The sequence below is a fragment of the Rhea pennata genome, chromosome 3 (genome assembly GCF_028389875.1).
Source record: "Rhea pennata isolate bPtePen1 chromosome 3, bPtePen1.pri, whole genome shotgun sequence".
NCBI lineage: Eukaryota > Metazoa > Chordata > Aves > Rheiformes > Rheidae > Rhea > Rhea pennata.
Genome location: NC_084665.1, coordinates 48,856,642 through 48,878,069, shown reverse-complemented (window position 1 = coordinate 48,878,069; position 21,428 = coordinate 48,856,642). Strand labels below are relative to the sequence as shown.

Below are 21,428 nucleotides of genomic sequence, written 5' to 3'. Positions count from 1 at the left end.
TAATAATATTTTTCCTGTGGTCTTGCTTTAGTACAGAGATAGTCTAACTCTACTAGTGATTTTGGTTAGAAATAATAATATCCAAAAATGTTTTTTTTTTAACTAAAACTGTAACACTCAAGAAGGCATCTAAACACTAATGATGTATGTGATGTTTGCTAGTGCTTTCAGAATAAATGATGACATCTAAATTTTGTTCTACTAATAGGCCTGCATGAATCTGTGCTTAAATTTATAAATGAGAACTGAATTTCTTGATTTAAAATGCACATTACAGGAACAGTTAAGCGTAGTAACTCCAATTTGGTCTGTCCTGGGCATTTTGATCTTGGTGTATGTGTGGTAGTTGCTTTCCACTATATCCTTCTTCTCTGTTTCCAGCAAAGGGTAGGCAGGGAGGAGAAGTTTACAAGGCAGTGGAATAATTGTAAATGTCAACACGCAACCTGCTCACCAGAGCTGAGCAAACTGGTACGACCAGAAAGTTACATACCCATGAGAGGTGGGCGCAGGCAGAGGGGAAAGCAAGAGAGAGGACTAAAGAAAATAAAAGAATCATGGATTGTTTCTGTAGGGTTCTGTAGGAGTAGACTCTAATTCTAATGCTGTTGCAGGCCTTGTAATTTGGGGTAGTAGATGGGACCAGCCACATCAGTCATGATAATATCTTTTATGTTGCAGCCTCCGTGTAGTCATACGATTGCAGATGCGGCCCCTTGCAAAACTGGTCCAGAGAGCAGAAACAGGGAAATTCAAATTTCAAAACCAGACTTTAGTTTGCTTACCAGAGCTCGTGGAGGCGGTGGTGGAAATGCGGCTGCCTTGCCATGGCTTATTTGGCAGGCAAACGAAACATGCTCAGAGGCGTACAACATGGAAGGAAACCCCTGTATATGTGACCATACACAATTTAAAAGCAGCAAGTAGGAGACAGAGCACACAGGGAAATGCTGAGGACTCGGCTGATGTGTGTCTGTTTATTACAGGTATCTTCGGCTTGAAGTTAGAGGTAAGAACAAGAGGCGCGGAAGGATGGGAAGAAAACCAAAGACTTGGCAGGGGTTGCTCCCCGCTGCGAGCCCCGAGGGCCTCGCACGGCAGTACGATTTGATTTTCAGGGCTTTCACTAGGGTAACGCAGCGCTTTTTAGGGTGCCACGGAGGTCTCCTTGTCACTCGGGGGGTCCCGAGGGAGGCAGCCGGGTGGCCCCGGGCCCGCGTGCCGCGGCCGTTGGCGCTAACAGCCGCGGGGCAGGCGACGGCGCCGAGCCGGGGGCGGGGGGGGCACGGCCGGAGCGGGCCCGGCCACGGCCGGAGCGGGCGGCGTTGTCCAGGGTCTTGAAAGCGGCGACGACGAGCCGTGCGGGGCAGGAGAGGCGCCGCCGCGCTGCGGGGAGCACCGCTCCGCCTGCGCCCTCCGCGGGGGCTCGGCTCCGGCACCGCAGCGCCCGAGCGCCCCAGTCTGCCGAGGCCCCGCGGCGGCAGCCCGTGCTCACCGGCTCCTGGCCGGGTAGGGCGCTTCCCGGGCCCTCCGCCCCAGCCCACCCCACCTGTCGCTCGCTTCCATTCATCAACCTCATCAACCAGCCGCCTCGCCCCGGCGCCCACGGCGCACGGCTGAGCCCGCGGCCGGCGCCGAGCCCCCTCCCGCGCCCCTCGCCGGGGCGGCTGAGAGCGGCCCGGGGGGGGGGGGGGGGGCGGGGAAGGCGCGGCGGGCACGCTGCGGGGCGGGGCCTGCTTTTGGTTGCGCGACAGCGCGAGCGGCCAATGCGGAGTTGGTATTCCCCCGGGGCCGAGCCGGCGGAGCCAATGGGAGGCGGGACCGGGAGAAGGGGTGGGGCCTGAGGGTGCGCGAGGGAAAGCGAGAGCGTGTGTGTGTCTGTGCCGCTCCTTCCCCGCCCCGCCCCGCCCCGCCCCGCCCCGCCCCTCCCCTCCCTCTTCCCCGTCCGGCGGCTGAGGCGCACTCGAGACCCAGCGCCGGGGAGAGCGCGACGGAGCGGGCGCGGGGGGAGCGCGCAGAGGAGCAGCGCGCGCGCGCGCACGCCGGCCCGCGAGACCCCAGCGGACGCCCCCGCGTTCCGTTAACGGCTTCGCCGCTCCGCGGGAGGGGCGAGCAGCGCGGCCGCTTGCGGGGAGCAGCGCGGGGAGAGGCGCGGAGCGGAGCGGGCTGGTGTGCGTGTGTGGAGAGGGGGGCGATGGGGATCCCGCGGCGGGAGCAGCCACAGCGAGGGCAGCAGCAGGTAAGGTGCGGCGCCTGCCGCCGCGTCCGTGCGCCGCGGCGCGGGGAGGGGGCCGGGACGGGACGGGTGGCCGAAGGAGAGGGGAGCGTGCGGGTGCCTCCCCTCTCCAAAGAGGGGTGGGAAGGGACCCCTCTCTCGTCTCCTCTCCCCTACCTTTGGGCGACCCCCGGACGTGGGAAAGGGGGCCTCGGCTTCTCAGGGGCTCCGCGGGGCGCCCCAGCTGGGCGGGCGGCGGTGCTCTGGGGGAAGCGGCGGGTCTGCCGCCCTGCGGAGCCGGGAGGGGAGCCGTGTCCCCCCACCCCCCACCTCCGCCCGGCCGCCGTCTGGGCCGTGGTTCCCCCTCGCAGCGCTCGCCTCGCTCTCCCCGCCGCGCCGGAGCGGGATCGCTTGCTCCCGCACGTCGCCTTTATAAATAGCGCTGTGACCTGCTAACTAAATAATACTCGCGAGGGCGGCCGTGGGGGCGGCACGGGTGTAAATCGGGTCGTCAGGCACTTACAGAGTGGCTCTCTGAGCGTCTCTTAACAGCTCTGCGCTGTTGTTTCAGAACTGTCTGAACGTTTCAGAGCGTCTGCGACGTTGTTTCGGTCTTTGAAGCCCGTTTAAAGAATAATGGCAGTTGTGGAGTAAGTTTGTCTTCGTAGGACATCTCTGGGATATGGCTTTGTTTGACAGTGGCAGAATAGTAGAATTGGGGCTGCCAGGCATATAAAATAACACAGAGAAAGATTCTTTGGCCTGTGTCGGTTTCTTAAGTGCTTTTAATGTAATTTATTTGTGTCCTAGACTTAACTGTACTTTCTGCTGTGTTCCTTGCACTCTTTGTTACATTGTCATGCTTTGCTCTGTGTTTGGTGATCTGTTCTCCAAACTGTGTTTGATTCATTAAATGATAGCCAATTGAGATCAACTTTGCTTTAGATATCTTTTTCTAATTATGTAGCTCATCTGTGGTGCTGCACAGCATTTTGCATTGAAGGTACATGTCCGCGTGAATGCGGAACCAGTGGTTAGCCTGTTCTTGACAAAGACTACTCTGAAGTTGACAAATTTCAGATGTGGCTGTTAACATTCACAAAATAGATCAGCAAGCTATTTTAGTACTTGATGTTGGATTATTTTAACATATTAGCAGTTTGAGTATTTGCTTTCAGCCTTGCTTTTCTTGCAGAAACTAGTTTTATTGCTTATGATGCAGAAGACTTGCAAAGTTAAAGAGAATTGCTCGTATAAATTCTCCCGAACTCTTTTGTGCGCAATTTTCACTTCTAAAGGTTAACACTAGATGGCTTTCTTATATCAGACATCCAACAGAGAAGGAAGGCCTCTAATCTTTCTCTGCAGCCTAGCATTCTGTATTTGTCTATTTTTTCCTTCCTCTGAATACTAAACTACCTTCTTGATCAGTTCTGCGCTGATTAGACCAGAGCAGAATTTAAAGTTTGCTTGCTAGCTGACATTCATTGTTTTGATCAGTGCTTCTTACTGTTTATAGACATCATTTTATATGTGTACTCCCAATATCCAAAGCAAGTTTGTTTAGTCAGAAGATAGTTCTAAAAAATATTTAGGTTGTTTTAAGGGAATGCAGCTGGATGGGAAGGGATGTTTTTAAACAGAGTAGAACAATAATTCAGTCTGTTCTTTTGTTTGACAGACTCCTCTGATTTAAAAGAGGACCAGAGTGTATTAAGGATACACTTATTTTTCCCTAGATTCTCCACCTGACTATTTTAGAGTGATGCATTTTGGGCTTGAATTGAGAAACCTAATGCACCACAGCCTGCTGGATATAAGAATATATCTAGGCCTGATGCAATTTATTTTCCCTAATTTTCCCAAACTGTGAGTGGACTGAGTGGAATACATATTTGCCTCTGTATTTGCTTCTTGTGGTAGTATCTCTAGAATAATTGAATCTTAAATCTGATCTTTGAAATATCTTTTATTAGTGATAAAAAAGAATGTTTAAATCAGCAAGAGATATAATGCATTATGGATATTTAAGCATCACTTAGGCTCCACAATAGTTGATTTATAATTTATGTAGCATATAGATAAAGCAAGATCACAGGAGAGGACCCTGAATCATTGTCTTGGTTTTGCATGCCCAGTGGGTTACCTTTCCAGGTCATGCAGCACATAGATGTAACAGGAAAGAATACTTACTTGTAAGGATGCCAGACTGTTTCACCAATCATATTGGATCAGTTGAAGATCATGTCATTCATATATACCAAGAATATAATGTGAAACCTAAAATTGAACAAAACCTTAATTCTTTGTAGCTGGTGTTTGCTTACTGGGCAAATCAGAATATTTTTAGAGGTTTCTGTTCTATTTTCCTGAAGGAAGGATAATATAGTCTTTTTTTTGTAGACATTTAATGATGTACATCATTCCTTCATCACGCTGTGAAATATACTTGAAAATACAGAGAGCCAAACAGGGAGCTAAACAAACCAGCAATCAGAGCAGCCCAGACCATCCATATCTTCTGCTGTCTGATGACCTTCGCAAGTGAACTGAGGCAGTACGTTTTTTTTTTTTTTTTTTTTTTCACTTTCAGCTTCATATTGGATGTATTAGTCGGGCATTGCACCTAGGATTTTTATGTGCAGATCAGCAGTTTTGTCTGCAGGAGAAAGTAAAGGATTTCTTTCCCTTGACTGGGATTAAGATTATATTTAGAAGAGTGCATATTAAAATATTTTCAGTTGGCTCATAGCTTTTACAGATGAGCGATCTAGTTTGCTAATGAGTGAGAAATGCTATGGTATTATGAAAATATAAGATCCAAGTTACAGATACAGTGATTGTGGAAAGAGGGTGGGGTGCTGGGTTATCTAGTTTCTCATGTTAGTCATCCAAGATTACCAACAGTAGCTGTATTGACAGCTTGAAATGGAAGCATGTTTTGATGAATGTGCCTTTCTCTTTGAATGAAATTTTTGCTTTGCATTTTAAAATGTTTAATTTTCATATTATGTTTACCTCATACTGGACTATTGAATGAGCAAGCTGGCTTTTGAATCACAGAATGAAAGAGGAGATGATTGTTTATCTTATATATTGCAGTATTGTATTCCAAGTCAGAATTTCTGCTATATTAGGTAGCCTAATTTGTATCTTACTCTTTAGAACATTACTTCTTGCAAGCTTAAGAAAATTAAATGTTAGTGGGTCATTCAATTTATCTATCTTTAAGGGAAATTTCATTCTCTTACAAATCTGAACAGATCAGACTGTTGGGGCCCCTCACCACCTTTTTTTATCCCATTTTTTCTGCCTGAATTATTTGGGGAATTATAGGGAGAATTGTCTACCAAATCCAGCTGATCATAAGAATTCATGAAGACGTTTCTGTAGCTCTGATTCTAGAATTTGTATTTTGTAGCTGGAAAAGTAAGGTTCACTTCTTTTGTACTTAAAAAACAATACTACATTTTCATGCAGGTTGTATCTAGAGTAATATTAATTCCTTAGGACATTCAGTGATATGATGCCATATGACTGTTCAGTTTTTTTAAGAAGTGTTTGAAAATGTTAAAAACCCCTTTTTATTTTGCAATAAATTACGAAGAAACTGAATGTTAAATATCTGATTTATCCTGAACATAATTGGTAAAAACTAGAGACTCTGCATCTTTGTTCCTTTATGGTAAAGCACTGACTCCAGATTTAAAGCCATTTTTGAGTATAACTGAATGAATTGAAGATTGAGGGGGTTATTGTAATTTTTTTCAGCTGAAGGCAGGATAGCAGTAAGTAGACATGCCATTGTGATTATTTTGCACTGTGGTTCTTACTAGATCTATGTAGGCTCTTATTTGGGTCATGAATATGTAATTACATCAGCAGTTAGCTACTTATGATCTATAAGTGGATTTTTCCAGTTTTTGGAATCTTTTAAATAGTGATCAGTTCATACATAATTAAAGATCTTGTTTAAAATATGCCCTGAATCCTTATGGAGATAATCTTCTGAATGCTTAAATGTAAGCAGATGCTATTCTATCTTTTTGAATCTGCAAGAAGGCAGCTTTAATGAATCTGATACTTTCTTAGAATAGTAGATAGTTGAAAGAAAGCAGGCATTTGTTTTAATTACTATTAATTGGGAATTCTGTGTTCCTTAGAAAACTGACATATATTCACTTTAGTCTAAAGCTTTTTTGGAAACTTAAGAGAAGTAACATAGGAAGATACTATATCTGTTTTGGAAGTTAGGGGTATTCAGAAGGAGGCTGCAGGAGAGGTAGGGGATTGTGTTGTGTGGTAATTAGGAGGCTGAAAGGTAGGAGGGGAGGTGAAGTTGTCATGACTTTCCCATCCTCTCAGCAGCTCTGGAGATTTCAGATGTACAAATAAAATTCTGAGCACAGGACTTGGAGTTTTGCCATTGACTTTGAATCTTTTCTTACATAATGTCTTTATTTGTTGTCCTGGTGCCTGCAGGGTGACATATCGAACTCTGCAGACATTTGGATAATCCTCCTAATACTATTTGCCTTTTCTTCCTTTGGCTCTCCTTTCCCTTGTCTTCTCCCACCCCCGTCCAATTCTCACTGGCACAGAGGCTGTGGATTGTGATAAAGGCTACCTGCTACCTTTTAGGTAGGCTTTCGAGTAGTAGACATTTTGAAATATAACTTTTCAGAAATTAAGTTATATGAAAATGATTTGATGGAATTTATTAGAGGATGTAACATAAAAGCTGTGATGTGAATCAACAATTTGTGCTTCCATTTCTCTAGTTCACCAGCCTTTATTTTAAACCTCATATAATTGATGATAAAGTTTTATAACTGATTTACAGATTACATTACAGCAGATTACAAATACATTTTGTTAAGTACTGTAAGGAAAGATACTCTGAGAATACAAAAAGTTCTGTGGCAAATTAATTCAAATGAAATTAGAATTTATTTTAAAACCTAGCATATACTCTTGAACCCCTTCATAAATGTCATCTTATTTTTCGGTCGTGTTTGTTCTGTGTATTTGAGATAGAAAGGAGATTCTGGCCCACCTTTAGAATACTCTTAATTTGTATTTCATATGAGATTTTTCATTTGCTTCAGTCAAAACTTCTGGTAAATTGTTAAAAGTTATGAAAACTGAGCAACTCTGATTGCTTTCATTTGTGCCTTTTCATTCAAAAACATTATTTCCTACTTTAGATATCTAAAGCACCTTCAAGGGAACAACTGCTCCTTAGTATTTTTAAAACCTTTCAGCAGAAAGTGAATATTGACTTGTTTTAGCCAGAAATCTCATTGCAATATTAGTGTGGCACTGACTGAAGAAAAATTGTGCACGCATACATGCTCATGCATAATATGCATATTGTACCTAGTGTGTGGGCAAACATAAATATACATATTTATTCTGCTTGCCTTGCTTATTGCAAGGCCAGATACGCTTGACGAATTAGGAGCATTTAAGGTGATGAAGTTATCCTTGTTGTTCTGTTACAGTAAAGTAAGTCTAGTTTTTGCTTTGTGAGGTTGTCAGGACAACAGATTATTGTTCCTAGTGTGTGGAGTGTCCCCTTCCCCCCCCCCCCATGCCTTTATCAGTGGAGGAAGCTGTTTAAAATGGTGAGTGGCTGCCTTGCCTGCCACACTGGGGCTGCAAGGATTGCCAGCTGTGATTTGGGTTGAGCGGTATGCTTTGGGTTTGTCATGTAAAAATTCTAATTGATGATGAATACAAACCCACTGTGAGAATAATTTTGCTCGTTGGACTAATGCAAAACAACACATTGTGTTTACAAACCCATGCCCTATTTTCTCAGTAATATTGTCATTATTCCCTTGTTCTCTTCCATTGGAGACTCAAAGAAAAATGTTTTCTGTTTGACAGTATGGAACCTACGCTACGAGTTGAGGCAAAGTAGGAATTAGTTTAAGGGCTGTATTATGTCAGTGTGTTCCCATCTGACACTGGAAAGCTAACAAGTGAAACTACTGGGAATTTCTACTTGGGTATTTTGTTGTGTCTTCCACGAAAACATAGAGTTGGTGCCCAATGATAAGCTCTACAGTAATTGCTTTAGTATTGCCAGTGGGAAAAATTATCGTTCTGTATTATATGGTAAATGGAAAAAGAATGCCTGTTACTACACACACAAGCTAAGTCACTAAAAAGTGCTCTCTGCATGTGGTCATTTTATAACATATGATGAAATAATTTCAACTGAAATATCTTTTAGTTTGGTATGTTCTGGGACAGCAGAGTTGTTGTGATGTTCAGTAGGGAGTACTATATAAAGAAAGCTACCAAATAACTTTGAAAACTTTTTTTTATTTTGTAAAATGTGCCAACACATGGAGCTTGTTTTGATGTTTCCACAAATTCCTTTATATTGCTGATATAAAGATGTCCCTTAGTCTGATATTGAAGCTCTCTGATCTGAGTTGATCTGTATTTGTCAGTGAAGTGATGTCCAGGTAGTTAAAATATTTCATCAAAATAGTAATCTTCTATTTCAAATTCCTTTTCCAGAGAACTGGAACAAATGTTCATTCACAGAGTATTTTAGCAGGGACACATGGACATCTGTGTTCGATTGTGGAACCTGTGTGACAGAATTAGAAGCTACTGGGATAAGCTTGTAAATGCTCAAAATGTTCTCTCCTTTACCTGGCTTTCATTTTTGAGATCAGTCAGTAGGTCCAGAGATTCTCATCTTCTCTCTCTCAGCTCCTCTGCTACTTGCCTGTCCTTCCCCACCTCCCAGCTTTCTTTGTATATTTGTACACCTCTCTGAATCACACAAACTTTGTTTGCATAGGGAAACATTTTAAATGATTACTTTTAAAGATAAGATGCAGAGTAAATAGTAATCAGTATAATCTGTAACAATGCAAGAACCAGGTGAACTTATTCCCATTTATCTTAAAATGTAGAACTTGACCAGTTTGCTAAGAGAAGGAAACAGGATAGATGAGTTTCTTTGAGTTGGTCAAGAGCTGTATATGAGTGCTATGCCAAAAAAACAGCCTGTCAAATGTCAGCTGAGTTTCAACCATGTTTTCTAGATGAGATAAGATTGTTACTATTGGAGCAGAGGGTTGCTGGGGTCCTCAGCTTTTGTTGGCTTCTTGGACACCTGAGATCATTATTGTTTCTGGAACTTTCTGAATGAAAGGCAAGCAGTACTTTAACCCACGAGCTTCTGAGCTTTGATCACTTTGCTACTGCCAGTGTTTCTCCAGCAGTAGGGATGGTTAGTACCTCTTCTCTGTGATAGTGTAATTTTTTTTAATGATGTTTCTATTAGCATAATTATCCTTGAAACTGTCTTTCTATCAAATTGTACTAAATCAAACAGCAGGCTCAAATCTTGAAGGTGAGGGAGGAGTTACATTGTATGACTACATAAACCTTGTTTCCTTAGAAAATAATTCTTAAAAAAGAGATGATCTTTCTTTCCGTAACACTGTTCTGTAGCAAATGGGTACTATATTCTGTAAAGTGTTTTATTTTTACTTTAAGCGTCGTTGCTGCATTTTTGGTTTATTAAAAATGTAAGACTATATTAATACTAGAAATTATAGAATCTACACTTGGACCAGGTAAAGTGCATACAAATTATATCTCTGTATGCACAATCAGTTGAATATCTACCTTGCTCTACACCTATGAAATTATTATGGCCCCAAGTTAAAACAGAGTATTTATATGCATGCATTATAAATGTTCATTTCCCCTGGGAAAATGTATGTATAATGTCACTGCTTTTTCTTATGTAGACTGTACCTAACAATGTCAGCATTCCTGTTCACTCATTTCACTGCAGTCAGTATGCCTGTAGGTCAGAGGTGTTCAAACTTAGAGAAAAGTGGTTCTTGAAAAATCTCTTCTTGCAAACTAACTGAACCACATCTCTTAGCTGGCAAAAAAAATTCATACAATTGTACTATAAAAGTCACTGTGTGAAAAAGCAGTAATAAGAGCCTGCTAAAATATGTTAGATCCTTCTCTTTGTGACTTAGCAACAGGTTGTGGAGTTGAAAAAGCAACTCCAGGAAACTATTTTTCTTCACATCTCAGCAAGTGCTCTCCAGACTCCTAGTCACCTATGAGTTAGTGTGAAGCTTTTGCTCATCTGGAAAACTATTAATAAATCCCTTAAGCAGAGGTCAACATGTCTGTTGCAGCTGTTTATGAAATCTTAATCAATTAAAATGATAAAGAATTTTAATTTTTAAGTAATTTTGCATTGTCTGTTACAGTTTGAAGCCTTTCCCATTGTGTATTTATGTATGAGAGGGATAACTCTTCTGAGTTTCCCAGATTGGGTGGTGAAATAAGTATTTCTTCTAATGGGATATATTTGCAGCTTCTGCAATTTAAAAACTCTAAATTTTATGCATAAGCATTTCATTCTTTATTTCTGTTTTCTTCCCCAAGAGGAAGAAATCTAGAGCAGTTGCGTTTTTGCCTAAATAGTAATTAAAAAGTCTCATATAGAGTCACTGATTTTTTTTTTTTTTGCATGTCACGTATTGATAGTCCTGAGACCGTTCTGTGTACTGCTGAAAGTGTAAATGCCATTGGACTAGATATAATGCTGCTTGTTGCAGTTTGTATGCTGTTTACCTTGATTTTGTTGAGGCTTTCAATATGATTTTTTCTTAGCATCCTTATAACCAAGTTGGAGTGTTATAGTATGCATGAGAGGACTGCTAAAGGAATGAAAAGGTGGCTGGACTGTTGGGCTCGAAAGGTAGTGGTTAATGATTCGTACTCTGCCTGGAGACCAGTTACAAATTGAGTACTGTACTGAGATCTGTCCTGCTTAATACCTTTCTCAATAACTTAGAGAAGGAGGTAAAGTGTACCTTCATCAAATTTGTGGGTGATGTCAAATTGAGGGAGTAATCAATAAGCTTGAGGACACTGCTCTGCCATTTAGAGAGGCTGGAGCAGTGGACCAATATAAACCTCATGAAATTCAACAGTGGTAAATACTAAATCTTGCACGTGGGGTAGAAGAACCTCCTTGTAGTGCTACGGACTGGGGACTAGCTGCTGGGGAGCAGTCTTACTAAAAAGGACCTCGGTGACCTGCTGGACCTAAGATAGCAGCATGCCCAGACAGTGAAGTAGGCTAACAACATGCTCTGCTTCATGAACAGAAGTGTAGCCAGTAGGTTGAGGGAGGTGATTGATTTCCTTTACTAGGCACACATTATACTGTATTGGGAATGTTGCATCCAGTTTTGGTTCCCCAAATACATGAGAAACTGATTAAACTGCGGTGAGTTCAGTGGAGAGCCACCAAGATGAGGAGGTTGGAGCACATGAGGAAATACTGAGGAAACTTGGCCTGTATGGCTTGAACAACTGAAGGCTTAGGAGAGACCTAATAGCATCCTTGTGATACCTAAGAGGGAGTTTTTAAGAGAGACAGGTCCTTTGCAGAGGTACATGGCAAGAGGACAAGAAACAGTGGTCATAATCTAAAACAGGTGAAGTTCTCGCCATCATGGGGGAAAAAAAATCACCCTGATTTTTCCAAATAGGAACAAGTGCCCCAGAGAGGTTGTGGAATCTGCCTCCTTGAAAATTTTAAAGACTAGACCAGAAAAAACCTTAGTCTTTCTGGTCTGAATTCAGTGCTTTTAGCATGAGGTTGGACTAGATGTCCTGAGGCATTTTCCAGTATAAATTATTCTACGAAACATCATGTTTTTTGATGATTGGTCTAATAATTGAGAATTTCAGTTGATATTCTACTGTATTGTTTCGCTTTATATTTATTCTATTAAAAAAATCTTGTCATAAAGAAAATATTCTTTATGTCTAAGAACTAGATTATTAGGTACTCGTATATTCTTTGCTTAAACCAATTGACAAGAAATCCTAAATAAATTACTGGCAGTTAAATATTTAACAACTATAATCCTTTACTCACTAAAAGAATAAGCACTTAAAGAAAAGAGCATCTTTTCAGGTTTTGCTTTGGATACACTTTTCTCACCTTGTCACTGAATTCTAAAACATGAATAGCAGTGCTAGAATTTGAATATGTGAACACCTATTGAACTATTTCGTTAGCTTTCTTCCAAAAGATTGTTTTACTGTTAGAAAGAGCAGGACAAGTTGAGTCTGAAATTGGCTCTCAGCCAGTTAAAGCTACATTTAATTCTTTTGCACTGACTACTAATTTTAGTATTGTGAAATTTCTGATCATACATGCTAGAGTTATCCATATGGCTAGAAAAAAATGTTGAGGCTTGTCAAAGTATTTTAAAATTGGAATTAAAGTGTTTCAGCTCTGTAAACAATTTCTTCTTACACCTTTTTATGTTTAGTCTTATCTGTTAACCTCATTAACTATAAACAAGAGCCAGCAGAACCTCAGAATATTGAAGCAATACTTGTTCTTGCTTATCCAATGTCAAAGTAATTATGCTATTAAATAGTTCTAGGCTTAGCAGAGCAAGAGCCAGAAGAACATGCACGCGCACGCACACACACACACACACACACACACACACACACACACACACATGCAAAAAACTCTCAAAACCTCCATGCTTGATATTCAGATCCCTGTTCTGGTTTTAATATACCACTTTAAGTGTTTTTAAAAAAAATCTGGATTTTTTTATAATATTCAGTGTCAATATGAAAAGATTGTAAAGCTGAGCTAAGCAAAACAAACAGGAAAGGGAATGGAAAGAATTTCCTTCAGGGTAAAACTCTTTAAAGCTGAAATAATCCTGACACTGTTTGTCAGTTGGCAGTGGGGTTTACTACTAAAGTTCTTTTTTTCGCTCTCGCTCTCTTCGCTCTCGCTCTCTTCGCTCTCGCTCTCTTCGCTCTCGCTCTCTTCGCTCTCGCTCTCTTCGCTCTCGCTCTTTTTTTGCTAGAGGTGAGGAGGAGAAGGAATCTTTTTTTCTTCCTGTCACTTTATTTGTTATCCTTTTGGGTGGTGCTGGAGAAGATTTGGAGAAGCTCAGTCTGACCTCCTAGCACTCTAGACCTCCTAGACTCTTCTTAGCACTTGTTACGTTAGTGTGTTTCTGATGTGGCTAAGAAGAACTTACATGGGTTGCTAAATCAAGTCTTGTCAGTGGCAGATAGAATGACATTAAAGCTTTGTTTCTACTGGAGGTATCTTATTCGATGCCTCCTGAGATAAATGACACGGGTCTCTTACATAATGATTCAGTTGTGTCTTCATATTGAGTACAATGTCATAGTTATTTCCTTTGTGTTGCTTTAAGCTGATGAGCTACCAAACTGATCAAAATTTTCTGCTATAATCCCAAGATGAATTTGCACATTTTCGCTATAGTCCCTGGACTTTGCACTTAAGATAAATGTGGAATGAAATTGTTCCTGAAAGCTTACTTTGTTCGTTCGCTATTGTATTTTTGACCTTTCTGTGCAGTGGCAGTGTTTCTCAACTTTGTGTTATCTTCAGACTTCATTAGCAACTTCCACTTTTTGTGTCGAGGCCATTATTGAAAATATGAAGTAAGACTGATTCCAAGATTGATCTTTGACTTCATCTGGTGAACTGTTTTAGTCTTAATGTCTTTCAGGACAGTCTATTGTCCCTCTGTTTTCAGAATAGTACTGTATAGGATACTTTATTAATTCCAGGGTGCATCAACAGATTTTTTTTGTAGGTTTCCCCCTCTCCCCCCACCCCCAGCTGATCTAGGGAATCTTGCTACTGTGTAACGCTGCAGCTCCAGAGTAAGCCACTCTATAATGCTTGTAGAAAACCCAGCTGGAGCAGCAGCTCTTGCTGAGTTTCTATATGGTGACAGTATAGTAATTTAAAATGCAGTAGTAGTGGTATGATACTGCCCAACCTCAACAGTAAGTAGAGAACGTATTCTGTGGAAAAACACCTTTCTGAAATCAATGCAGAATTGTTAAGTCTTTGGAAAGTTTGGATTTTACTGACTATTCTTTATTTTAAATAGTCTTTCAGCTTCAACATTAAGAGATGTGTTAAACATGGGAAGGAGAATGATATGGGAATTGAGATTGAGTATTGTAAAAATATATAAGGGAAAACAATATGAGAGGGAGAAAAGTCTGGCTATTCTTGTCAGTCAAGAGGTATTGTTTGGAATAGTACTTCACACTTTATTTGAGTTAAAAGTGGCATTTCTAAGATATACATGTAATGCTTTATTTAGAAGATTGCATGTTCATTAATATGATGTTAAATGTATTTTTTTTTTAAAAAAAAAAAAAAAAGGTAGCTTATGTGTAGATGTTGTTTCCTGGGTCATCTATTTTTTAATCTTAGCAGAGGCTCATTTTATTGTCTTTTATAAAGAGTGTTTGGAAGGATTTTAACACTTCTTCAAATAAAAGCTGGCTACTAAAGGATGTGCTCCAAATTAATGCTTTATTTTTCTTGTGCGGAGTAGTACCTTTTGTGCAGGTGGTGTATCAGGTCCCAATTAGTGTCCTTGTCAATACTGCAAAAAGGAGGGCTTTTTTTGTAGAGTAGCATCCAGGTCTGTATAGAACTCAATGTAAATATCATCTGGAACTGAATGCTCAGAAAATGGCACTATTGAATCCTGTGCGTGTGTGTTTTGCCAGGCTTTTGCAGAACCTAATCCCAGCTGCTGTTATCAGAATTGATTATTGTCTGCCTTAGTCTAATGCATTCTCTCAAATCTTTACCTAAAATATGGAAACAGGTAAAGTTAAAAGCTTGAAAGCTGTAAAATACTTGCTCACTTTGTGATATTCTGCTTTCCATGTGTTTTCATATGTTTAAATATGGAGCATAGTAACTGATATTTGGTAAAGGAAGTAAAGTGAAGTTGTCAAACTGGAGTACCAGAAAGTTATGGTAAACGTTGGTTCCCACTTACTAACCTGCCCATTTTTTAAAGGTGGCTAGATTTAGTCCCAAACTGTGTGTCACTTCAAAATTTATACAAACAGCCTAGAATTTTCATAGCTGTGAAATCAGAGCTTCTTTCATCTGGACTGGGTTCTTTCATCTAGCCCAACTAAACTCTTGCTTGTGTCAAAAGGCTGGTAGAAGTCTGGCTCACAGCTGCTAGTAGAATACACAGGGGAAAAGCAGACCCTCTTAGAACTTAATGTCAAACCAAGATCTGCAGCTAGTCAGTTCATAAATGAGACCCTTCTAATATAACTTCTAGAAGGAAATAATTCCAAATAATTCAGCAAAACCGTACAGACATCTGCTAGAGGAAAACTAGGTAAATTATGCTGTGCTGAAGAATTTGCCTAGCTTTTCTTGTTACAGACAGCAGTGAGTTTTTATTTTTCTTTTAAAGTTTTTGACTCTGATTCTTAGGTCAATTACTCATGATTTCCATTCATTAGTGAGTTAATGTGTCCCCTTGGTATTTTATTTTCAGAGCAGGACTAAGCTTTTGAAATTAATCTCCTGATCTTCCCACTTACCAAAATTTAGTTTGCAGGATGGAGCAGTTTTAGAGAATGCTAGCTGTACTCCTTTGATGAAAATGACCCAAATGAAATGTTGCTGTTTGCACAAACAGTGCATTTCTAATTCAGAACACCATACAATATAATTAAGTTATTGGGAAATGAATGTTAAAAAGGACATGGTGGAAGGTAAGAAGCTTTACCAAAACTTTAAGCTACGTATGAGAGAAGAAAGTAAATAGCAAAAAGAAATGAAGCTCACAGAGTAAATACACTTATTTCCAAGCATTTAGGACATCATATTTGTCTCTAACATTTAAAGATCTGAGCAGAAGTATTAAAAATACTGTGTCTGCATTTTTATCAGCTCACTGAGGTGGAATTGAGTAATCTGAGATAGGTTACTTAACAGGAATGGTACTTAAAAAGATACACTGCTAAGGAAAAGTAATTGAGAGCTGATGTACAGAGGCTTAAAAGCATGGCATCAACAGCACGTTTTATTTTATTTTTTTTTAATGTTGCCCTTGAGGTTTGGAGTGGAAAAAATACATGCATCTCGTGCTTCCTCCATTTATCTGTCCTCCCTTTGCTCATCACAAGAGAGTACTTCTGTCTTTTAAAGTCTTAACTGATTTTAACTGAAAGATCATAGACTACTATGTTGTAGTTGGGATTTTTTAGTGTTTCATTTTATAGCTTTTGTTTGCTGTAGTAATCTGGCGCACTCTGATCACATACTAGTGTCTTGGATATAACTGCCAAATTAAAACAAATGTACAATTTTCTGTATTTGCTTTGTGCTTGTCTTTGCTTTATTTACTGAAGTTTTTTAAAAAATTAGTTTTAACTAGATTTCAGGTTTAATTCTGCTGAAGTTAATGCAGCGTATGAAATTGACTTGAATGACATGAAGCAAAATTATTTAAGCAAAATCTTGCTTTTATATAAATAATGTTTAGTTATTAGATCATGATTTGAAATTGCAAAGGTAACTATTAAATGTAGTAAGAAATATACCAAGCCCCAAATAAGAGTTATATGTGGATTTAAAAAAAATCTACATAGCTTTATGACTTTGCTATCTCAAAACTTTCTTATTATTGAGAGTTTGTCTGTAAACTGATTTGACCTCATAATGAAAGTTACAGCTTAAATAGTTTTTTTTTTTTTTAAGGGTTCTCTTGCTTGTCCACAGTAGCAAAGACAGAAAGAGTATCAGTTCTATTGACATGTTGAAAGGACTATCTGTTTACTATTATAAAAATGGTGTTTATAACCAATAATATAAAGCAGAACTGCTGTAAAGGCTGTCAGGAGATACAGTTTTGGGCTGCATTGGCCAGCTATTTTGGAGATTGTGATATCACAAAATGAGACAAAGATATTAAACCATTAATGCTTCCTATTGACAACTGACTAAGCTTTTAGTGACAAAATACTGTTTTAGTGTATTGGTTCTACTATTCTTCACCTGTAACTTTTTTCTCTGTGTTTATGATAAAGTAAAAAAAAATAATAAATTCAGAACATCTTTGTGTTTGTTTAAGCATGGAGCAAAAACAAATGTAGATACAAATAGAGAAGCAGTTCATAGTAGTTGGCTGTTAAATATCTCAGACTGATGGGGTTTTTTGGGGGTCGAGGGGGGGATGGCGGGGTGCTGTATTGCCCAAAGACTGGTGACTAAGCCTTTACATTGGTGAAGGTCAGTCCTCTAGGTTGTTGCTCCAAAAGGGTGAATACGTAGTTAGTACTGAAGATGGTGACTATTTCATGCTCACTAACATTTTTGCATTGTCATGGATGATATGATGATTCAGACCTAGTTTTTAGTTTGTGCTAAAAAACTTCTGCTGGGGTGAGAAAATCATGCCTGCCCCTCCCTTGTTACAGCCAGACACCATGCAATATTGCATTATGGATGTGCTTTGTGACATTAGATATTGTCAGAAACAAGCTTATGTACTTTGTATACTAATGGTCTGGTAGAGTAAATCCTGTGTTTGTAGCATAAAAATCTCATATGTAAAAATAAAGATAGAACAAACATCTTGTTTCAGTGTAAAATAGAATAATTTCACTTCACCATTTAAATTTTCTTAAAATAAAATGCCTGCAACAACCTAAAAACAAATAAAACTTGCAGACCAAATGTTCACCTTACAGACTCTATTTTAAATGGAATGGACTGATATAGTGTCCCAAAATATTTGGCTAAAAATTCATCACTTCAGTTTATAAACTCATGTTACCAATTTGTTTTGGAAATATTAAAAAGTTTGTGTTTTATCATGAAATAGATATAGATACAGTAAAAGACAATGGAAGTACTTTTGAGACTTTGGTATGGGTTTACACTGAGGCTCTGTACTTACATTTAATGAATATGTATATAATAACTTAGGAAATACGCGGCTACATATGGTACTTAGTCACTAACTCACAGTAACTTCCTGAACTAGGAGTTACAGCTAGTAGTTTTGCACAATCTTAAAGAGCAAATACTATTTTCCACCTTTTAATCCTTTATTTTAAGTTGTAGTTTCATGTCATTTTTTGCTATTTAAAAATTTTGGTTGTCTTGGATTTAAAGGAAGCTTTACTAATGGAGCGGCCTTATCATGCTAATTTTATGCTAATAACCTAAGCATCTGAAAGGTTTATGGAACTTTCTTAGTCATAAGGACACAAACATTTGTGATAACTTTAAGAGTGGATAAGTGTGTTTTTGAACTTTGATTTAATTTGGGACTACATATAACTAAGAAGCTACAGATGGTTAATTTTTAGCATCTACTGTGGAAGTTCAGCGGGAGCCGAGGAGGGCTCCTCCAAATCTTTGTCTGAACATTGTGAAAGAATGGTGCTTGGTCAGAAACCAGGTGTGTGTCAGGATTCTCAAAACTTTACAGAAATTCCTCTCTTCCCCTTCTTTTCCCTTTAAAACATCAAAATGTAATGTTAGTGATCTGAGAGAGTAGAAACACTGCATGGGGAATGTATACTGTTACCTTGTTTATGCATACTTTTTAATAGATTCTGTTAGCTACTGCCTGTACTGCAACATTTCCAAAAAATTTATTTTACCTCCACTGTACATCAACTGACTGATTTACCATCTCCATTAAGTCTTTGGTGCAGCACGAATAGGATACATTCAAAGCAAATCTTACCAACAATCGCCTGTATCCAAATAATACATAAATTATAGAACAGTGAACACTGGAATTGATCTGGTGTACAACTAACTGCACTTCATTAGCTTTCTGTTAGAAGAATGGAATTGCTCATAACACTCAAACTTAGTCCACAACCTTCATAAATAAGGCTTGCTACCTATGCTGCTGATTTTTTCAGTCCAGGGTCTTATGAGTCATCTGCTTATATAATGATTCTCCCAGGTTAGATCTACATCAGCTTGCAGAGCAAAATTACCTAAGGTCTGGTTTTGAGCATTTTGAGGGCATTATTTGGAATGAAATGAGTGAAGCAAGTTAGTGTTTTATTTATGTCAGAAACATGGTTCAAGAAGACACTCCTTGTAATCTTTTGCGGTGGAAACAGTGAAAAAATAATTTCATTAAGAAACAAGTTGTTCTATAGATAAAGTTCCTCTTCTGCTTTTTCACTTGGTCCTTGTAAAAAGCTCTTTCCGTATTTTGTAGACCATTGACTGTTTGTGAAGCAGCCTTTTTCTAGTCTACAGAGAAAAGGTGTAAGGCATGGCATTTTCCTCTAAACATAACCTTGAATATTGCATTTATTAGATACCAAGGCCTTGAGAGAATTGTGTAGCACTGTGAGGGAATGAGTCATATTCATACTTATAAGCTGGTAAATGTTTATAGAGAATGTCTAAGAACATTGCTCACAAAAGTTGATGCTTTCTTCAGGAGTATATTTCTGAAAACTATTAAAGAATATATTTAAAAAGTCTTTGATGCAATACAGCTATTTCCTAAACTGTTGGAACATTTGCAATCTTTTTCTCACATGAATCATAGTTTGCTTTAGCCTTTAATTGCTGTTACTTACAACAGTATCTTTCTGTGCTGCTGGCTCTTTCTGCCAGTGCATCTAAATTGTTGTCCATGTGAAGGAGATCAGGGAACGGTAAGTAATTTTGGAGAAAAATAACTGTTGAAAAAGGCAGAGAAGTTAAGATTGTTCACCAAACAGAAGCCTTTGATTAAACTATGAGAAAAGATGAAGTAATTATCAAACTTAATTAACACACTACGATAAAATTCTGTTTTAAAAGTACTGTTCCCCAAATACTTCAAAATTCTCACAATATGAAGTAACGTGGATAAACTTTTTTAATAGAACAAGAGATATAATGTATATATAAATATAAAGTCACTCTTCCTGCTTTTTCTCTTGTCTTTATTTCATGGTACTGAGCAAAAGAACACAAATGGGAAGATGGCTCATCTGGAACTGATTTCTTAGCTCACACATTGCTGGATGGGGTGGGCAGAGGCTGAGAGAGGGGAAGAGGAATGAGGAAGGGTGGAGGACACTTGCATGTGAGATCAGAGGTTGAGCAGCACCTCTGTTTAACCAATGAGGATTTCATAGAATGGCTGTTGGTGAGATTTATGCTTTTCATTCACTTGTCAGGGAGCTCTTTTTTTTTTCACCTTGTCTTTGAATCAGGAATTTAAACACCTACCTGCTTCATCTAGTTTTCAAATGCTGTGTTTTTATGTTTTTTTTTTTTAAAAAAAAGTTGTTTCTTTCCCCTATCTCCTAATTTTCTGTTAATTATTTACAGTTATTTCAAATCTTAATGGGATTTCTTATTTGGAAAAAAGTTAATAGAAAATACTGCTCTGAGCCTTTTAGTGAGAGTATCTTAAGTAGAAACACTGTGACACAATTGCAACTAATTGCCAGTAGCCTGTCTGATTTATAGCAATAATACAAAAATTCTCATAGTGGAGCCGACCACAGTAAAGCCTTGCAGTTATGAGATGTTTTGAAACCTAACTTGAGCTTTTAATGAAATGCCTATGGCCTTCAACCTTTTTGGCAATAAATTAAAAATCTGCTTAGAATTCTTTTTTGTTAAATTACAATAGCATAATTTCTACTAATATTCTCCACCCACGTGCAGTCTGTCTTTCTACAGTAAAACTTATTGTCCTTCACTCTCTGCTTTTTTCTGTTTCTCATGCTCCTGTATTGACTTGCTCTTATGAGCTATTGGAATAAAAAATCACTTATTCTCTTTGCAGGTCTGTGGTACAACAGCATATGCAGTTCAACCCTGGCTGTTTTACTGTGCCCAGAGGGGCAGTGTGTCATTTGTCTGGCTGCAGGTTGGAAGCATTGCGTGCCTCCTGGTGAAAGACAGCTGACTGTCAGCTCATGTGTACCTTCTGGCATGGAAGTGAGTGCTGAGATTTGCTTCCTGCCTGCAGCATTCCACATTTGCTGCTGCCAAGAGGACATGCTCTTAGCCTCTGAGTAGGCCAGCACAGGTTGACCACTTGACCACTGGCAAATTAGTGAAATTCCTTTGCCAGCTATGTGTTGAGTGGGTTGGTAATATGGTGTATAATGCAAGAGAACTAAGGGTAGAGTGAGTTTTTTGCTGCTTTGTTTTTAAATTCTCCTTCATATGATAGAATATTCTTTTAAAGATGAATAGATAGTAGGGTATTTTTCTTTTCTTTTTAATTTACAGAGAATGATCTGTCCTTGCAGACTAGACTTCAAGCAATTTTCTGTCTCATCAGTTAGAAGAAATAAAACATTGCAA

At 39.3% G+C, this 21,428-nt stretch overlaps 1 protein-coding gene across 5 annotated transcripts in view; it reads left to right on the top strand.

The window, feature by feature from the left end:
* Positions 1-2,180: 2,180 nt before the first annotated feature.
* SIPA1L2 (signal induced proliferation associated 1 like 2) overlaps positions 2,181-21,428 on the top strand; it is a 152,555-nt gene continuing 133,307 nt past the window's right edge. For all 5 annotated transcript variants that reach the window (XM_062572265.1, XM_062572266.1, XM_062572264.1 and 2 more), the window contains exon 1: positions 2,181-2,239. The gene's annotated coding sequence lies outside the window, so the exon portion shown is untranslated. The remainder of the gene's footprint in view (positions 2,240-21,428) is intronic.